We start from the raw sequence: 16,555 nt of genomic DNA, 5'->3' as shown, positions 1-16,555 counted from the left end.
AATTACTTTAACTGGCATGCAACCCTAGTTACATCTCTTTGGAAACAGAGGCAGTACAGGCTAACTACTTGTTGGTGTGTGACGCGTGAATCTCACGTACAATATAAGTTGTAATAAAATTTCATAAACTTAATTCAATTTGACAAGAAAATATAGAACTAGAAAAATTCTCATGTTCTAAAAAGGCCTTACACAGAAAAAGAGAATATCTTACTTAAATATCCAAAATTAACCTCGTTTTCTTGACGAGATTGTTGACACCCAAAAGTGTGCACGTAGAAATTAGACTATGTTATCAATTATTTAATAAAAAAGGTGTTAGAAAATATTTTGTGCAGACAAAGAAACAAGCAAAAAAAAAGAGGAGATGACGCCTGCCCCGAGACAAAACCGGCTAGGTCGGCTCTTAAGCCGGCTAAGCCGGTTCTACTAGACAGAGTCGGCTAAGCCCCCTGTTTTCGGCCCCGCCACAGCGCCTAGAGCCCATGAGAACCAGCTTAGCTGGGTTCCAAACCAGCCAGGCCAGGTTGTCTGCTGAGTTCAAGACGGTTTAGTTTTCAAATCGGTTTTTGATCTACTTTTTATGTGGAAAACTTGAAGAACGCATTTTTGGACTTGTTTCCTACTGCGATAAAACCACCCGCCCTCTATACGAGAGGATCACGATTGACTGAGGATCCCAACTTTCAATCGTCCCTTTTGCCCTACTTTCTCTCTACCTCCTGTTCGTCACGTCTTCTGGTGAAATTTGACGGCGTTCTAGGTGGCCTTGCCAACCTTAAGACAACCTCCACGTGCTCCCCCCGAACGGATCTTTTTAGGAGGCATTTGGAGCCTACTAGGCGAAGAACATGCTCAACATTGGCCTAACCGACCCCTCACTCGGTTTCGTCCATCCGCTGCGTTCTTGCTACGATCAAGGTTGTTTGCAACCGCGGTGTGCTAGCCCTTACTTGTGTATGATCCAATTCAGCGTCAACAGAGATGTTCAAACATAAACCTTAGTGTGTCTTCTTTACGGTCATTTAGAGCCTATGTCTAAATTAGTTTTAGAACTTGTTACTAGATGAGTGCTCGTGCGTTGCAACGGGTGCAACATAAATTGACTGAGATGTTTGTTAGCCAAGTCAAAATCAAGAATATATCAATTCAATTTTTCACGTGTATTATACCATGATAATGTCTAGAAACACATTCATTATCGTAATGAATCTGAAATAAAAGCTAGGCTTGGAGCTTGTTGTCTGAAAGTTATGACAAACATCAGTTGCCTCAAAGGCTGAAAATTTATTGCTAGGCATCGAATTGAATTTATCTATGCTCTGCCTTGCCAAAACATGTATACTCGGACTTATAATATCCTAACCCGCATGAGGCATGACAATAATTCATTTTTTGGGAAAAAAATATTTGTTGTCAACACGCAACGCGAAGAACGACGAACGAGATTTGGATCACGATCATAATCATTGCGTGGTGATATTCCAATAAATTCCTCTCTTCCCATAATTCTCTTTCCGTTTTATTCTATTTTATTTACTTGCCTTCCAGTGTCTCCATGCGGTGATTATTTGCCTGCCGATGATTCCTTGAGTTTTATTCCATTTTATTTACTTGCCTTCCAGTGTTTTCATGCGGTGATTATTTGCCTACCGGATATGAATCGCATGAGTGTTTTGGTCCTGCCAAGTAGATGTTGACAATCCATATGATTTAGTTGTAGAGATTTAGCTTTAATGTTTTCTCGGGCTTGCAATATTATTTTAGTTGAGCTGAACACATTTCGTATGGAGCTTGAAATTTTTCTATACTGAGCATTTTTTTATAAAGGAAGCTTTTATTAAAACCTCAGAAGCAATACATCGAGTTGATACAAAGCCAAAGAAGGCAACTTCTGGCCTCTGGCATGAGGCACATAGCCAAAGCAAGAGAAGAAATCTAGCACAATCTAATGACTATCAATTCGTAAATTAGACTGCCACCCATGTGCCTGGAGAAAAAAATCCTTGGCCACATGTGTCAACTTTTGTGATACCGTTATAACTGTATCCTGCAAATTCGGCTTCTACTGACCAAATAGATAACCTACACAGGAGAAACAAAAATTTTCTTTTCAAAAACAATATCATTCCTGCTGAGCCAAATAGACCAACAAGTCACACCTTCTCCTAGCAGGAGTAAAAGGTTGACATCTATGTTGACACCTCTTAGCCAGCCATTGAACATATGACCTATATTGTGGGGTTTTAAAAGACCTGTCGCAACATGTATAAAAGACCAAATTGAACAAGCAAACCGACAGTCAAAGAACAAGTGCTTAATTGTCTCTTCTTTGTGACAAAAGCAACAAGTTTTACTACCAGGCCAATTGCGCTTTACTAGGTTATCCTTTGTCAATATAACTCCTCGTCGTAGGTACTACAGGAAAAATTTTATTTTTTGTGGGGCTTTCACTTTCCAAATGAGTTTGTTAATGTTTGGGATATCAATATTATGTAATAATGCTTGATAATGTGACTTCACCGAGAATTTTCCATTTGGATGTAAATTCTAACAAAACTTATCTTGTTCATGGGCCAACTCTATATTAGTAATATGTGGCAACAAATTGTTCCACGCTACTAATTTGGGACCACGGAGATCTCTTTGTCAAGATAGGTTTGGTGATGGCCTAGAAAGAACCTCTGCAATAGTAACGTGTTTAGGTCTGGCAATGTTGTAAAGACACGGTCGTCCCTTGCCGCGTCGTTGTGTTCGTCGTGTCTAGTCTTGTTCTTGCCCTATTCGATTGAACTGGTGTTTTTGTGCACCACCGTGTATCTTCAATTTGGTGAAAGTTTGTTCCTTTTTGCCAAAGCTTGCATCCTTTTGGTTATTACGTGCGCAAATTGAGAGAAAAGAATAAGTTAAGTTGAGAAAGACACATAGTACAAATATTTATCTGATCCTTGTTTTCACGTATAAAAAGGCTTGTGCTGAACGTGCTTCTTAGATAAGGAAGCTGAGCTGTCCTTGTGATTTTCTGATTATTTTCGATTCTAGCTGCTGTAGGAAACATACAACAAAAGAAGTTCCGCTATCAACTGTCACGTTTTTTTTTTTGTGGAGTCCATTGTTCAGCAGCTGGACGATCTGTGCACGTAGTTAGTGCCTTGATATAATTGTAAACTTCTTGCGACACTTCCTGATTAAAAAAGAAAAAGGCAAAGAGGTGCAAAACAAAAAGAAGAAGGAAAAGCCGCACCTAACAAAAAAAGAAAGAATAAAAAAAGAAAGAGCAAAAAAAAAACTGAAGTGAAAAAAATTCAGAAGTGCTGGCATCCTTTGAGTCATTGTGCTAGGTTCTATTGTTGCTTGGGCCGGCGACATATACTAGCTTAGGACTTCTTTTCAATCTTACATTTTCTGAATTAAATTATTGTTATTCCTTCCTACTATATTGTGCATGTCCAAGCTTCACTTTCTTCTGACCAAATACAGGTTCACCTTTGCAACTGTTACACTCAAGCTACAACGGTATAACAACCAGACGCTGATTGTACCACCTATTGCTTTGGTGAGAACACTTACAAGCGCGTGGTAAGACGCTTGAGAGTGTGTAACTTTACTCCTTGACCACATCCTAATAGATGATAAGAATACATACTTGTGTGTTTTCTTGTTTGATGCTAACAATGACAGGTTACAATACTCATTGATATGAGACATCGAAGATGCATGAGATTCGCACTATTGCTGCTACATCTCCCATAAGTTAATCTATTCTTTCTTCCCCGCATACTTGTGATGGTATTGGGCTGATGAGTACATTGAGTGGAAAACTAAAATAGATAATATTTTTGCACAATGTTATATGTGTGAACGGAGGAAGATTAAAAATGCAATTAGTGTTTTGAGACATTCTACATCAACTTGGTGGTATTCTTTAAGTTCTTCAGATAAACCTCACACATGGAACGATATGAAAATTCTTACGAGAGAATTTTTTGTTAATCCATCTTCTGTAATTAATTCAAATGATGAGATGCATCAACTATATCAGTCTACTGTTATTCCTCGTGGTATGCCTAACCTTTTGCAGGACAGTGTACACAAGAGCGAGGATGATGTGACAGAAAATGAGGTGCTTACAGCCTCATGTGAAAGTTCGGAACCATCACCTATTACTCCTAACAATGAGAGCAAAGGTAAGGACCATGAAACTAAACTCACGGAAGGTGAGAGTTCTCTTGATGTGCTGAATTTTTTCACCAATCATGCTATGATAGAGCAAATATTAGTGGAATCTTCGCTTATTTTACCTTTGTCACAAGAAGATTTGCTTGATATTCCTTGTGATAAAGATGACACGCATGATGATATTTCTATTATACCCATGCAACCATTAATGAATGATCATGCTATATGTGGGTTCAAATCGAGCACTTGTACTGAAAATAGACAAGGTATTCATAATGCTAGTGATGTTGATTAGCTGAAATTATTGTTTTCTTTAAATACTTTGGGTTACATTGAATTTGATGTTCTATGTAATCTCAGTTATTTGGAGGAGAAACTTTATGCGTATGCTGATTTGCCATGGTTCTCTAGACATACATATCATGCTTTTGGCAAATATAACAACAAAGGATAATATATGGTACAACGAGTTTACATTTGTACAAATCTGATGTTGGGGATTTGACTTCGCCAGAAAACATAGCCCTGAAAGTCTGGAGTTGACCACCAAAATTTTATGTCAAAGTTTGCTTGCAGGATTCAAGAGCAAAGGAGAAATTTTGACTTCGCTCGAAATAAGCAAAAGTGTCGAAGTGATTCAAGAGCAAAGATAGATTTTGGACTTCGCTGAACGCGTAAAGTCAACAAGATTCAATACAAGAACTCTCAAGTTGGAGGATGCGAAGACATCCTTGATGAAAGCAACTTTGAAAATTGATAAGCTGACGTGAAGAATGAAGTCTCGAAGAGTAAAAAGACAACTTCGCCCCTGTAGTTTAGAGGGGTTGTGTTGAATAAATAGGGGGGCAAAATAGCTATTTGTACACAAGTTACGAAGGCTAGGACCTCTATAAATACCCCCTCTAACATATACTGAAGCACATGGAAATGAATACCATTTTGCACTTGTGTTGAAATTAGATGTTTGTGTAATTGTTTCACCCAACATCTGAATTCTCCTTTTATTGGGCAAAATTGTGATTAATTAGAGGACCATAAAATCAATACTTTTGTCATGCCATATTCCTCTAGTCTTGCTTTATGGACACAAGTTAAATCCAAAGAAGGGGAGCATATGTTTCTTGCTAGTACTAATTTTTTGTAGGATGGTATTGACAAAGATCATGTGCATTTCAATCGAGGAGACTACATGTTTGTAGGAAACGACATGCTGCAAATTTGGATATGTGGTCATATTCTTCCTCATGACATCGTCAATTCCCATTATTTTCACAAAATCGTTTGTCTTCATGATGTGCAAGATCGACTTCAAGTACAATTGACATCGAGGATGACTTTTCGTCAAGAAGGGGAGGATGATGAGGACATGACCACCATGCATACGACCATGCTTGGAGAATCACATGGAGGCCAAGCATATTAGCAAGGGTGTCCAAATCGAGAAGGAGGCCCAAAGCATATCCGGTTCGAGTCACCGAGGTAGAGGCCCAAATGAAGTTTGAGTCCACCTTGGAATCTAGGAGCAGTCCCGGGTAAAATCAACGTCCAGGGTGTATACGGACTCTGTTTTCGACAGTCCATACATGCCTAGAAAGCTAATTTGATAAGCTAACCAATGGCTTTAGTTTTACATCAAAACTCATCCGGAGTCAACAGAAATCATCGAAACAACTCAGCGTCCAAAATCTGCCAGCGTGCTGTGACAACGTCTTTTGGTCCGTTGGGCCGTGTATCATCTTAGAGCCCATTTGGGGGCGCATCCAGGAAGGGTGACGCCCAAGACTCTATAATTAGCCGCCGCCACTCTCATTAGGGTTTGAGTTTTATTGTGTTCTTGTTTTCCTCGTGAAACAGACATTATTGTTTGCTGCAAGTGTACCGATTAGGTCACTTGCTGTGAATTAGTGCCCCAATTCTTGATCTTGTTCGCGTGTGGCGATAAGTCTGTTCAAATAAAGACTAGAACTCCTCTTCATATTTAGAAGCCTCATGTTTATTTGCAATTTTAGATTACGTTTACTCGTTCTTGCTTGTGTTCTCGATTTGCTTGCAGGAAAGCCTTCTCGGCAAGGTCAATCACGTTGCGCGTGGTTGATAACCAACAGAGCAGTGGTGTAACAGTTGTGGGGGTCAGTCTTGGTTTGAAGCCTAGATCGTGAACTTTGAGTCTCCACCAATTGACGCTTCATACCTATCGAAAGATTGGGCCATGTCTACATCAATAGAAGTTGGTCAAAAGTCAAGTGGAATTATCAAAGCGAAAAGTCATTTCAATCGAGAGAGAGTAATTATTCTAAAAGGACAGAACTCAGTTATAATTACCCCTTCTAGTCCACTAAGAGACCACCGAATGCACCCACCGAAGGAAGAAATTCATAACAATCAAAAGCTGGGGGACAGAAGCTTCTTAAAAACTGAGAATCAAAGTTTTCACGTTTGGTCTCTTGAACACAAAGAACATCACACTGTGATTACAACATCCTATCCCTAACAGAGTTCCACTTTGTCTAAAATAACACCTCTGATGTTCCAACAGAGAACTTTCCAAGATCTAAGATTATTATCCATAAAGCAAAACATAAAGGGCCTGACTAACTAGCATGTAACACACTACCAAAAAAACAAAGACACAAGAAGATCCTTAATTCTCCTTTTTCTTCTTGAGTCCATCCTTGGGACTAGCTTTGCTAGATGGGCTCTGACTCTTCTGGTTGGCTGCATTGCGCTTGCCCCCTGGTGCAGACAGCTTCTCTTTTGCTTTAAGTTTTTCATCAGTCAGGTTGGAGTCAGCCACCTTGCAGAAAGCAGAACGTAAGTTCTTGATGATTGGCAAGGGCACCGCTGGAGGCACAGCATGGCAAGCTAAACATGATTTCTCCAAACACCTATTAGCTTTAGAATTTATGTTGAATGAAGTGTGAACTATTGTAGCAAACATAACCAACATGTCATGTCTTCAGGGGTTTTGATGATTTTAATGACATACACAATCAATAAGACTAACATGTGTCCCACCATATGTTATACATGCTTACCTAGGTCCTAGGGATGCATCTAAACAAGTGTTGTGAAGTTCAGAGAATAAATTATGAAGGAATCAAGAAAATAGGAAAAATAGTTAGCACCAGACGATCCACTAAAGGGGAGATGAAGGCCACAAGATCATACGGTGATGTGTAGACAAGGACAACCTAGAAGCCAGTAAACATCAGACGATCTGTTGAAGGGGAGTTGAAGGTCACCTAAGCATACGATAAGATTAGATAGGTGGCGAGTGAAGAAATCTCGGCGTGCAATAGCGTCGAACCACTTGGTGAAACATATGGGGGTCACTAAATCATCTTGTGAAGAGCAGAGGTAGGGTCACAATAACACTTTATCCCTGGCTAAACTCTCAAGCACTCATGACACCGCAATGAACACCTCTCTAGCCTCTAGAGGTAGGACGCATTGCTCGAACCAGTATAGATCTCCATGTCATATGTGCTACACCATTAGGAACCTTAAACATAATAATATATTTACTCATCAGTGGTACAAAACGCCGACAGATAGGTTTTACTCATACCCGACCCAAAAATACCCAATCTCGAATTACCATGTCGCTATTTTGGATAGTAAGTTTAGAAATCCAATTTTAGTTTGAGTAATTTGGGTATTTGTCGGTGTTTTATAAACCAAACTAGTAAACTTATATGATTGCCGCGCTGCTCTAGGAAGGTGATGGTAGCATCCAATAAACACGAGGATTTATACTGGTTTAGGCTGGAGACCCACGTCCAGTCTCAGAGATGATCGAGTGAGTGTTCCTCGCTTGAATGCTCTGAAGTTCTTACAATGGGGGATGCAAGAATGGTGGAAGAGATGGAAGGACCTATGCTAGGCAAAGGGCTGCCCAAAGAGAAGCTCTAGGTGCCCTACTATGATGGTGAATGAATGGAATGGTAGATGATTTAGAATATCTAGAGAGGGTGCCCTAGCTGCCCTTATATAGAGTTCGGGGCTAGGGCGCATACAAAGCAGGAGGTTCTCCCGACCGAAGGGTTGAGAGCCTAATGGTGCTCTTAGCTAACTTGGCTTGCAAGCTACGCCATCTTCTAGTGCACGTCCAGTCGTGGCTATCGTCATGGCCTTCTGGCCTTGTTGCGTCATGGTGTGGTGTGGCGCTACTATGCCAACCGTGGCAGCATTGTAGCCTTGATGATGGTTTGTCAGCCATCCTGTGCAACGCGGTGTCCATAGTGCTCTCCGTCATCGCTCTTGGTCCCTAGGGGTGCTGTACCCGAAGTAGGTAACCGCCCCAGGTCATCGTTCACCTGGTGGCTTTATAGAACTAAGAGCTACGACCCCAATCATCGGGGTCAGGGTGCTCTCCTATTCTGGATGACTTTGATGTCATGACCTTCATCATGGATCCCATCCTATAGTGGGTGGGACTATATATCTGTATCACTGGGCCATGTCTGGTCGGTGATCTTCATACCTGTTATCACTGCTTTGAGGTGGTGTTGTCTTGTCCATGCGGCGTGGCATAGGGTTGGTGTTTGACTGGATTGAGGTGACTATTGTCCCCTTGGTCCTTATGGGGTCAGTGCAGCGTGCTCGCTTTTGTCAGAGCTAGAGCCCTTGGTCGGATGTGACCTCTCCCTATCTCCTCTGATGGTCATAATGGGGAGAGGTCATGTGCTTTGCGAATGCCACGCGGCTAGGGCCGGAGGAAGAGGTCAAGGCTGACCTTAGCCCTTGCGTCCGGCCTGGCTTGCTCGGCTGGACTGGGCCTCGGTCGTTTGGGCCTTCACCAGCTAGCGCATTGCAGGCCTCGTGGCTTGCTATCTAATCGGTGCCTTGAGACACCCTGAGGTTATAACCCCAATAGTAGCCCCCGAGCATTTTTGCGATTGCGAAGTGATCGTGAAAGCGCTGAGTGGTGTGCACATTGAGCGTGGGTTCGTAGTTGTGGCTTTGTCGAGCTTCGTCACCCGACCCCTAGTGGGCTTGGTGTATTCAGGAGATAGTTGGACGTTGTCCCCCATCCCGTCCTGTCAAAATGGTATGTGATTGCTGAGCCATGCTGTGTTAGCATGCCGCGCATCGGGCTCTGTAACCTAGGCGAGGCCGTGTGGTCTCATCGACGCTGCACCGGCCCTTCCTTCGGGCAGGTCTAGACTTTCCTGACTTTACATGGGCATCTAACGTTGACCGTGACCTCCCGTGGTTTTGCCACGCGGCACGGGAGTTTTAGGCTATTTGGTCTGCCCTTGGGCTTATAAATATGTGCCTTCTTTTCGCTCAAACCACCCATGGCTGTATCTACAAACCGCTCTTGTCCTTCCTGCCAATAGAGCGAAGGAACAAGAGAGGAAACTTTGAGAAGAACCATGTGGTTCTCGTCCTGTGTCCCTGCCAGTAGTGCCCGAAAGCTAGTGGCGCCCCTTCGACAATTGGTGCTAGAAGGGATCTTACGAGTGGGGCAGGATTGAGGTGGTGTTCAGGCCAACCACAAGCCCTTGTGGTTTTAGTGGTTCCCCAAACCCGTAGGTTTTGGGTCACCAAAACACGAGCGCCAAGGGCAACAATCAATTGCTTCCAGAGCCCACGGGCTACTCCTAGGAGTTGCCGTGGTTCAAGGGAGACGTTGCCATCCCTTGGTATCCCTGTCATATTTTTTGAAGCATGATGGTGATGGCCTATGGGCTTGATCATGCTCTCGTCTCATCCTCCCCACGCCTTTCTGCCCCAGAGGTTGTGATGCTACGAGAAGGGGGGTGAAGCGATTTCTCGTCTTCTTCCTCCCGCATTCGTAGTAGGTGCCTCTAGGGGCCCCCAACGATGCTACCTAGGCAACAGAGTCGTGACTCAGTACATTTCCAAGTGGATCGACCGCTCTTGTACTTCTAGGGATTTGAATGAAAAGAACGCTCTTTTCTGTGCATTTGGGTTTTCTTTTGAGCCTATCGTGAGCCCCCGAGTCGTGGGGCCAAGATCGTGGCTTTAGCTTAATGCGAGAAAATGTTTTCTTGACCTTTCCTTGCACAGTCATGAGGTTTTCTAAGATCATGCTCTGGCTCATAGGTCTTGGACCTTTTTGCTTTTTCTATGTGACCGAGCCATGATCAAGTTTTGGGTTCCACATCGCTTCGTATGGAAGTCACTTGCTGCATTGCCTAGGCCATATGCTTTGCCAATCCCTTCCAGAGAGGTCTTGGACCTCTAATGGTTTGTGAGTCTTCAAAGCTAGCCCTTGGTCTTTAGACCTAGAGGTGTCGGGAGGGGCCTCGGTCTTGGTTTCGACCCTTTTATGGGGTCATGGGGACCCAACTCCCATTTCCCAGCGCTCCTACCGACCCTGAGAGGTCGTGATGCCCTGTTACAGGCAGGTTTGGTTTTGGCCCACGCAAGGAGAGGCATGTCCACCATAACCATGCGGTCAGAGCGGTGTGCCTCATCGGGGTCAATGGGTAATCCGAGTGGGACCCGATATCCTCCCCAATCGACGTGGAGTTTGGTTGTGCCTCATCGAGAGACATCCCATAAATCATCGACCATCAATCCCATCGGTCCCCAACCACCTATGCAGTAGCCAAGGGCAAGATGCCTCCCCCATAGAGGGGGTCAACCTAGGAGACTTTGAAGCAGATGACTAGGACACAGAGAGAGATGGTCGTGTGGCTCCGCACCACCGATTAGAGCCGTAGGGGCCCATCTCCTCCCTGCCCCTATCCCTTTTGTGGCCTCGAGCCCTTCTAAGGACCGGCCTAAGAGTGGGTTTCCTAAGCTTGACACGTGGTTGTGTTCATGGTGGGTCGCTCCACACATGATCTCGGGGGGCGGTGGGCCTCCTCGGTCACATCGTGGCATAATGGCGCCCACTCGTGAGCGGTCGTGCACCGCGGAACGCGAGTGCACAAATCGAAATGATATGAAAAGAGTGGGGATGTGTGTGGCTTACTTGTCTTGCGCCGCTGCGTGGGCAACCGTCATTCTACCTTTCCTCCAATCGCCTCACCTACTCTGCGGGGTTCTCCAAGTGGTTAGCAAATGTGAATGAACGTGCATTTGCCCTGAGTGCCCCTGGCGGCTATAAATGCTCTTGGAGTGGTAAGGTGGGGAGGCATTCGCTTCGAGTCGCCTGTTCCACTACTTTCTTGCCTTCGCTTTTGAGCGGCCGGAGTTCCTTGCTGGCCGGGATGGACTGCAGTAAGCGGCTATTGGAGGAGTCACCGGGTAGCGGTAGGGCACCACTGCCTCTTTGTCCTTGCCTGCGCGATCAGGGGTAAGTGCATTAGGATGATGTTCAAGTTTCAAGGTTTTGACCTATATTGACTATGCGTGTCTGTAGGGCTACCTCCCTCACCGCATTTCTAGGGTCTACCCATGGCGCCCATGCCATGACCCCACCCACAGGGGGTCAAGCTCATCGTCATCCACTTTGGATGATCGACGCAAGTTCCGTGAGCTTGTCCATGGGGTGGACGAGGCCCGCCAGCGCTACTCCGACGCCACCCACGAAGTGAGCTAGCTAGAACGCTGCCTTGATGCAATCAGGGTGGCCCTTGAGGCCTCGGAGACCACTGCCGCAAAGGCGGCGGTCGCTGATGCCTAAGCCCACATCATGGGTGAGGGTGCCTCTTCATCTTGTCATCCTGCTTGTTGCTTGCCATTTCTAATCCTCCTGTCTCTTGTTGCCAGCGTTGGAGGAGTAGCTGGAGGCTTCCCGCCATGAGATGGAGGAAGCTCACCTCTGAGAGGTTCTCTTGATGGAGGACCACGAACGCATGATGGTGGCCGAGATTCGGCAGGGAGCCAGCGTCGCCCTCGCTGCCCTATAGCTCCGCACCAGCCAGGACTTCCATCAAGTGGCACTCGGGTACCCAGACCATGCCCGGCAGGCGAAGTGAGCGGAGCTAGTTGATGGCTTTGCCATGGCTATGGCCGTCGTAAACATGGAGGACATCCTCCACGGTGGTGGCCAAGGACCTTAGGTTGTACCTAGGGTCTTTTAATAAAGGAGTTTTCTTAGTTTGTATCTCACGCTTTGTTTGCTTTTGTGTGCTTGCCGATGACCTGATCGTTCGAATGCTGTAGATGCATGACCTTGCCTAGGGATTGACCCACGAAGCTTAGCTCAGTGCGACTCTGTTTTCATGACCAGATCGCTGTAGGGTAGGTCTAGCGGTAGCGCGCCTTTCATCGTCCTCTCTCTTTTTAGGTCGTGATGATCTTTGTTCTGGTGAACATCAATGCGTGGTATGCTGCAGCGTAGCCCCCATGAGCGAGCCATGTCTACTGGCCCACGCTGATCAGCATGGGTCACTTGGGGTTATGCGCATCATTAGAGTGTCACTTCGGTGTGCGTCCACTGAAGCGTGATGCGATCTCTGGGCACAGGGATGTTTCATTGATCATTGTGTACAAATTATTGGCTAGCTGAGAGTAGCTTTAACATGAACGCCAATGTCCATGCTACTGGTCATGGCTTTCATTGTCCGTGGTGCTTGACATGGCGAGGCTTGGAGCATGCGGCTCACTGAATCGAGGAGTACGTTGCATCACGAGCCCTAGTGGTGGTCGATCGTGTCCTCCTTGTGCTATGTCATTGCCTGCCTTGTCACATGCCTTGATTGAGGTCGCAGAGCGCGACCTCCATGTGCTCCCCTACCGTGTAGGGAAGTCATGTTTGGGTTCAGCCCCCGGGGGTTGAGCATTTGCATACTAAACAACATGTGAGTTGCATCTTCTTGATTTCATGTGATGAAATAAAATCAACTTAACTTTCATAAATAACTTGGTGTGTGTGTGTGAGTTGCCAACCCTTGGCTTGACCCTAAGACCCTAGATGACCTCTAGTGGACCCCACTAGGATGTATATATGTTGGCAACACATGTATACATGCATAGGAGCACAAGGTATAGCATAGAATGGAAATAGGAAATAGGAAATAGAAAAGGATTTAGAAAAGGGAAGGAAATAGAAAAGGGCAAAGTAGCCCAAGCCACCAAAGCGGCCTAGCCCTGTGGCCCAGCGCCATGGCCCAACCATCCTGAGCCACGCCCCATGCACCCGTAGTGGCCCACCAACGCGACGTGGCCCATGTCCGCGCCACGCGTCGCGACGCGCCCATCATCATCTTCCCTCCTGTCGCTGACAGCCGGGCCCTGCTTGTCATCCCCACCTCCACCCTCTGCTTTTACGCCGAGCAGAGGTGCGATGTCGAAGGAGGAATCTTCCCCACCGCTTGCCCTGAGCCATCTGCCTTTGAGCCGTTGGACACGTGCCCCATGGATGGACGCCACGTCCATGATCCATGGCTCGCCAGCCCACCCCTAGCTCGCGCCCACGCCACGTGACATCGCCGCCATGGCCCCACACCGCTAACGCCACCCCTTCCACCTTTTTGACTGCCAGTGTCAGAATTAGAGAGCGGCAAACCACCCGTGCTCCCCAGAACCCTAAGTTGGAGCCCTTGATCTCCCTCCACATATGTCCTTCGCCTCCATCCGCCGTCTGCCACTTGCCATGGCCGTGGCCTCCCTATAAAAGGGGCACACTCGGTGCCCTAGCCCTCGCTCATCCACCCCGCTACCACTGGTGGCTTCACCAACCACACCCGAGACTAAGAGAAAGGAAGGAGAAGGGAGGAGAGAAGGAGCCAAGCCTACCAGAGTAGCCCGAGCTCGCTGGAGAAGAAGACTGTGCCCCGATTATTTTCCTTGCCATAGCGCTTTGGTACTGCACCGCTACGACTCACCACAGCCTTGCCTTGCCACTACACCACTAGCCTATCTACCCCACCACCATCGTTAAGCACCCAAAGCCCCCTTTGCTCGTTGCCGTGGACACGCCATGGCCACGCCGCCATGTTCTGCCCCTTGGGAGGGCCAAAGGCCAGCCTTTTGCCGTCGTGATTGTTTACACCAAAATTTGGGAAAGAAGAACGCAGGAACTCAAAGCTTATATCATCAAGGGATCGACCAGATGTGAATCGATATCAGCTAGTTTTGATGCAGTGTCAGAATTGGCTATTTTATAGATGATGTCAGCAGACAACATCAATGGACTACGTACGGATGGCGTCGGGAGGAAACATGTCGGACTCTACAAAAAGAAAAGGATTAGGGTCCAAGTTATCTTAAGTTAGGAATGTTTTCTTTTACTCCAAGACTTGTAATGAGTCGTATTTGAGTAGGATTCATGTTTAGGTTTTGGGTATAAATATTGGACCCCGGCTATTGTAAAAGATATCCAATCAATCAATACCAATTACTTTTTCGGCTTCACGCCAACCCTTAGGAGGAGTACTGTAGATCTCGACAAGTTCTTCAACAAGCAGGGCTGCATCGATCTGGTCGACCTCCGACTTGTCTGTGAGTATCATCATGGCTTATACTTTTGTTTGTAAGGTTGCATCGGTCTGGCTGACCTCTTATGAACTTTAGTATATGTTAGTTATCGATCTATATCATTATTTGTAAGGCTACATCAGTTGATTGATCTCTTACGAATCATAATATAGATCAAAGTTATCGATCTTGTGTTAAATAACTTGTTGTTTAATACAATATCACCAGTTACCAAATCGGCTAAGATTAGTAAGATTTTCCATTGTTGTTTTTGGTTGATTCACCAGTTATCGATCTTGATATAATTAATGTTCTATTAATAATAACAAGTCATCTGATTGAGATAGAGATAGATCGGCATCATATCATCATAATTGGCCGTCTTCTAGTCCGGTCACACTATGAATCTCATAATTGATGGCTCAATTCTGCTAGATCGGTTGTTTTATCTCAATTCCAATTAAGCATAATATGCATTCAAAGGCATGTTTCAATCTTGAACAAACTCGCTAGTTAATGAGATCTAATCTAATGACACCACCATAGCTGCATCAATCCGGTCAAACCTCACTGGTAAGACTTTAGATTAGAGATTATTGATTAGCGGTCTTGTTCATGATCGGGATATGTACTTTGTTTGTTTGCTATGCCTACATCGGCTAATTTAGTCGATTCGCCTGCACTTTCACAGATATGACACGCTTTCATGAACCTGTTGACATATTTTATTGTCATCATCATTGCTGCATCGATCCGGTCGAACCTCACTGTTGATGGTAATGAATTAGATCTAGACAATCCATAGTTCTGTTTATATTAAATAGTCGATTGTTTGCGTGGTATATCCCTTTTTACCGAATTCATTGGCTTTGCACCACGTAATGATTAAATCTAATTTAGCCAATGATGTATCTTTGACATGTACATATTAATAGCTAAAGGGAAAGGATCATTAAAACTGGGTGCATTGTACTCATTATTATAAATCAATCATGACCCACGAGCATCACTATCTTTAATAGTCGATTTCTTCTCGTATCGGCTATTTAGTCGATTTTCCCGTTTGGCTGCTCCCGAAGCGGCGCACTTGGAACTGTCTGGGCAAAACCAGCATGTTCCACCTTAAATTACTGATAAACTTTCTCTCCTTGTTAATTGCAGGTCAAATTTACTGGCACACCCTTGGGATTCATAGGATCGACTGGTCCTGTGTTGAAGCCAAGCAAATCTCCAGATCGTTCTAGCTTGTTGCGTGTCCCTCAGTGCGTCTCCCATGTTTTCATGCCAACACACATACTGGCACGCCCGATGGGACCCCACAATCGTCATGGCAGCTCACAACAATAGGTACATTCTTATGGTGCCTTATAAAGACTTACCTGATGAGGATAAAGATGTCATCAGTAAAGCTATAGAAGAGTTTCCGAACAAGTGTTTGTTGTCCTACACCAAGACACGTGACAATAAAGTTATTCAGAAATATCCACTACCAAGAGTTTTGATGCATGGACAGTCAGATACAGACAAAGTTGATGATAGGTGTTTCTTTGTAGATGCTATAAACAAACCTGTTCATGATGCCATGGTGAACCATAATACAGCTTTCTTGAACACATTCCACAATACCATGAAGGAGGTGTTTCATGAATATCTAATTGATCAGATTGGACCGGCTTACTACAACATTCCACATCCATCGACTCAGGGGACTAATCAAATCCGGTACTAGCCATCAAGAAGTAGCATTAGCTAGCAATGATGATGCCCAGACAGTTCAGGGCTCATCTGAGCAAGTTTAGGGTACTACTACTAATCAAATATAGTATAATCCTAGATCGTCGGTGCAGCATGTGCAACAACCGATAGGGCAAGTTCAGAATCAAATGGTTAATTTTGGTACATCAGGCCAAATACCATCGTCGGCTCAAAAAATAGCGCCATCAGTTCAAAGGATTCATAGAGATACAGATCCCAACGTTTACAACCAGAGACTTCAAGCAACAAATTAGCGAAGGACTCAACAGATAGAAATTCC

The sequence above is a fragment of the Miscanthus floridulus genome, chromosome 17 (genome assembly GCF_019320115.1).
Source record: "Miscanthus floridulus cultivar M001 chromosome 17, ASM1932011v1, whole genome shotgun sequence".
NCBI lineage: Eukaryota > Viridiplantae > Streptophyta > Magnoliopsida > Poales > Poaceae > Miscanthus > Miscanthus floridulus.
The sequence above is the reverse complement of the archived record's forward strand: the minus strand, read 5'-3'. Positions refer to the sequence as shown.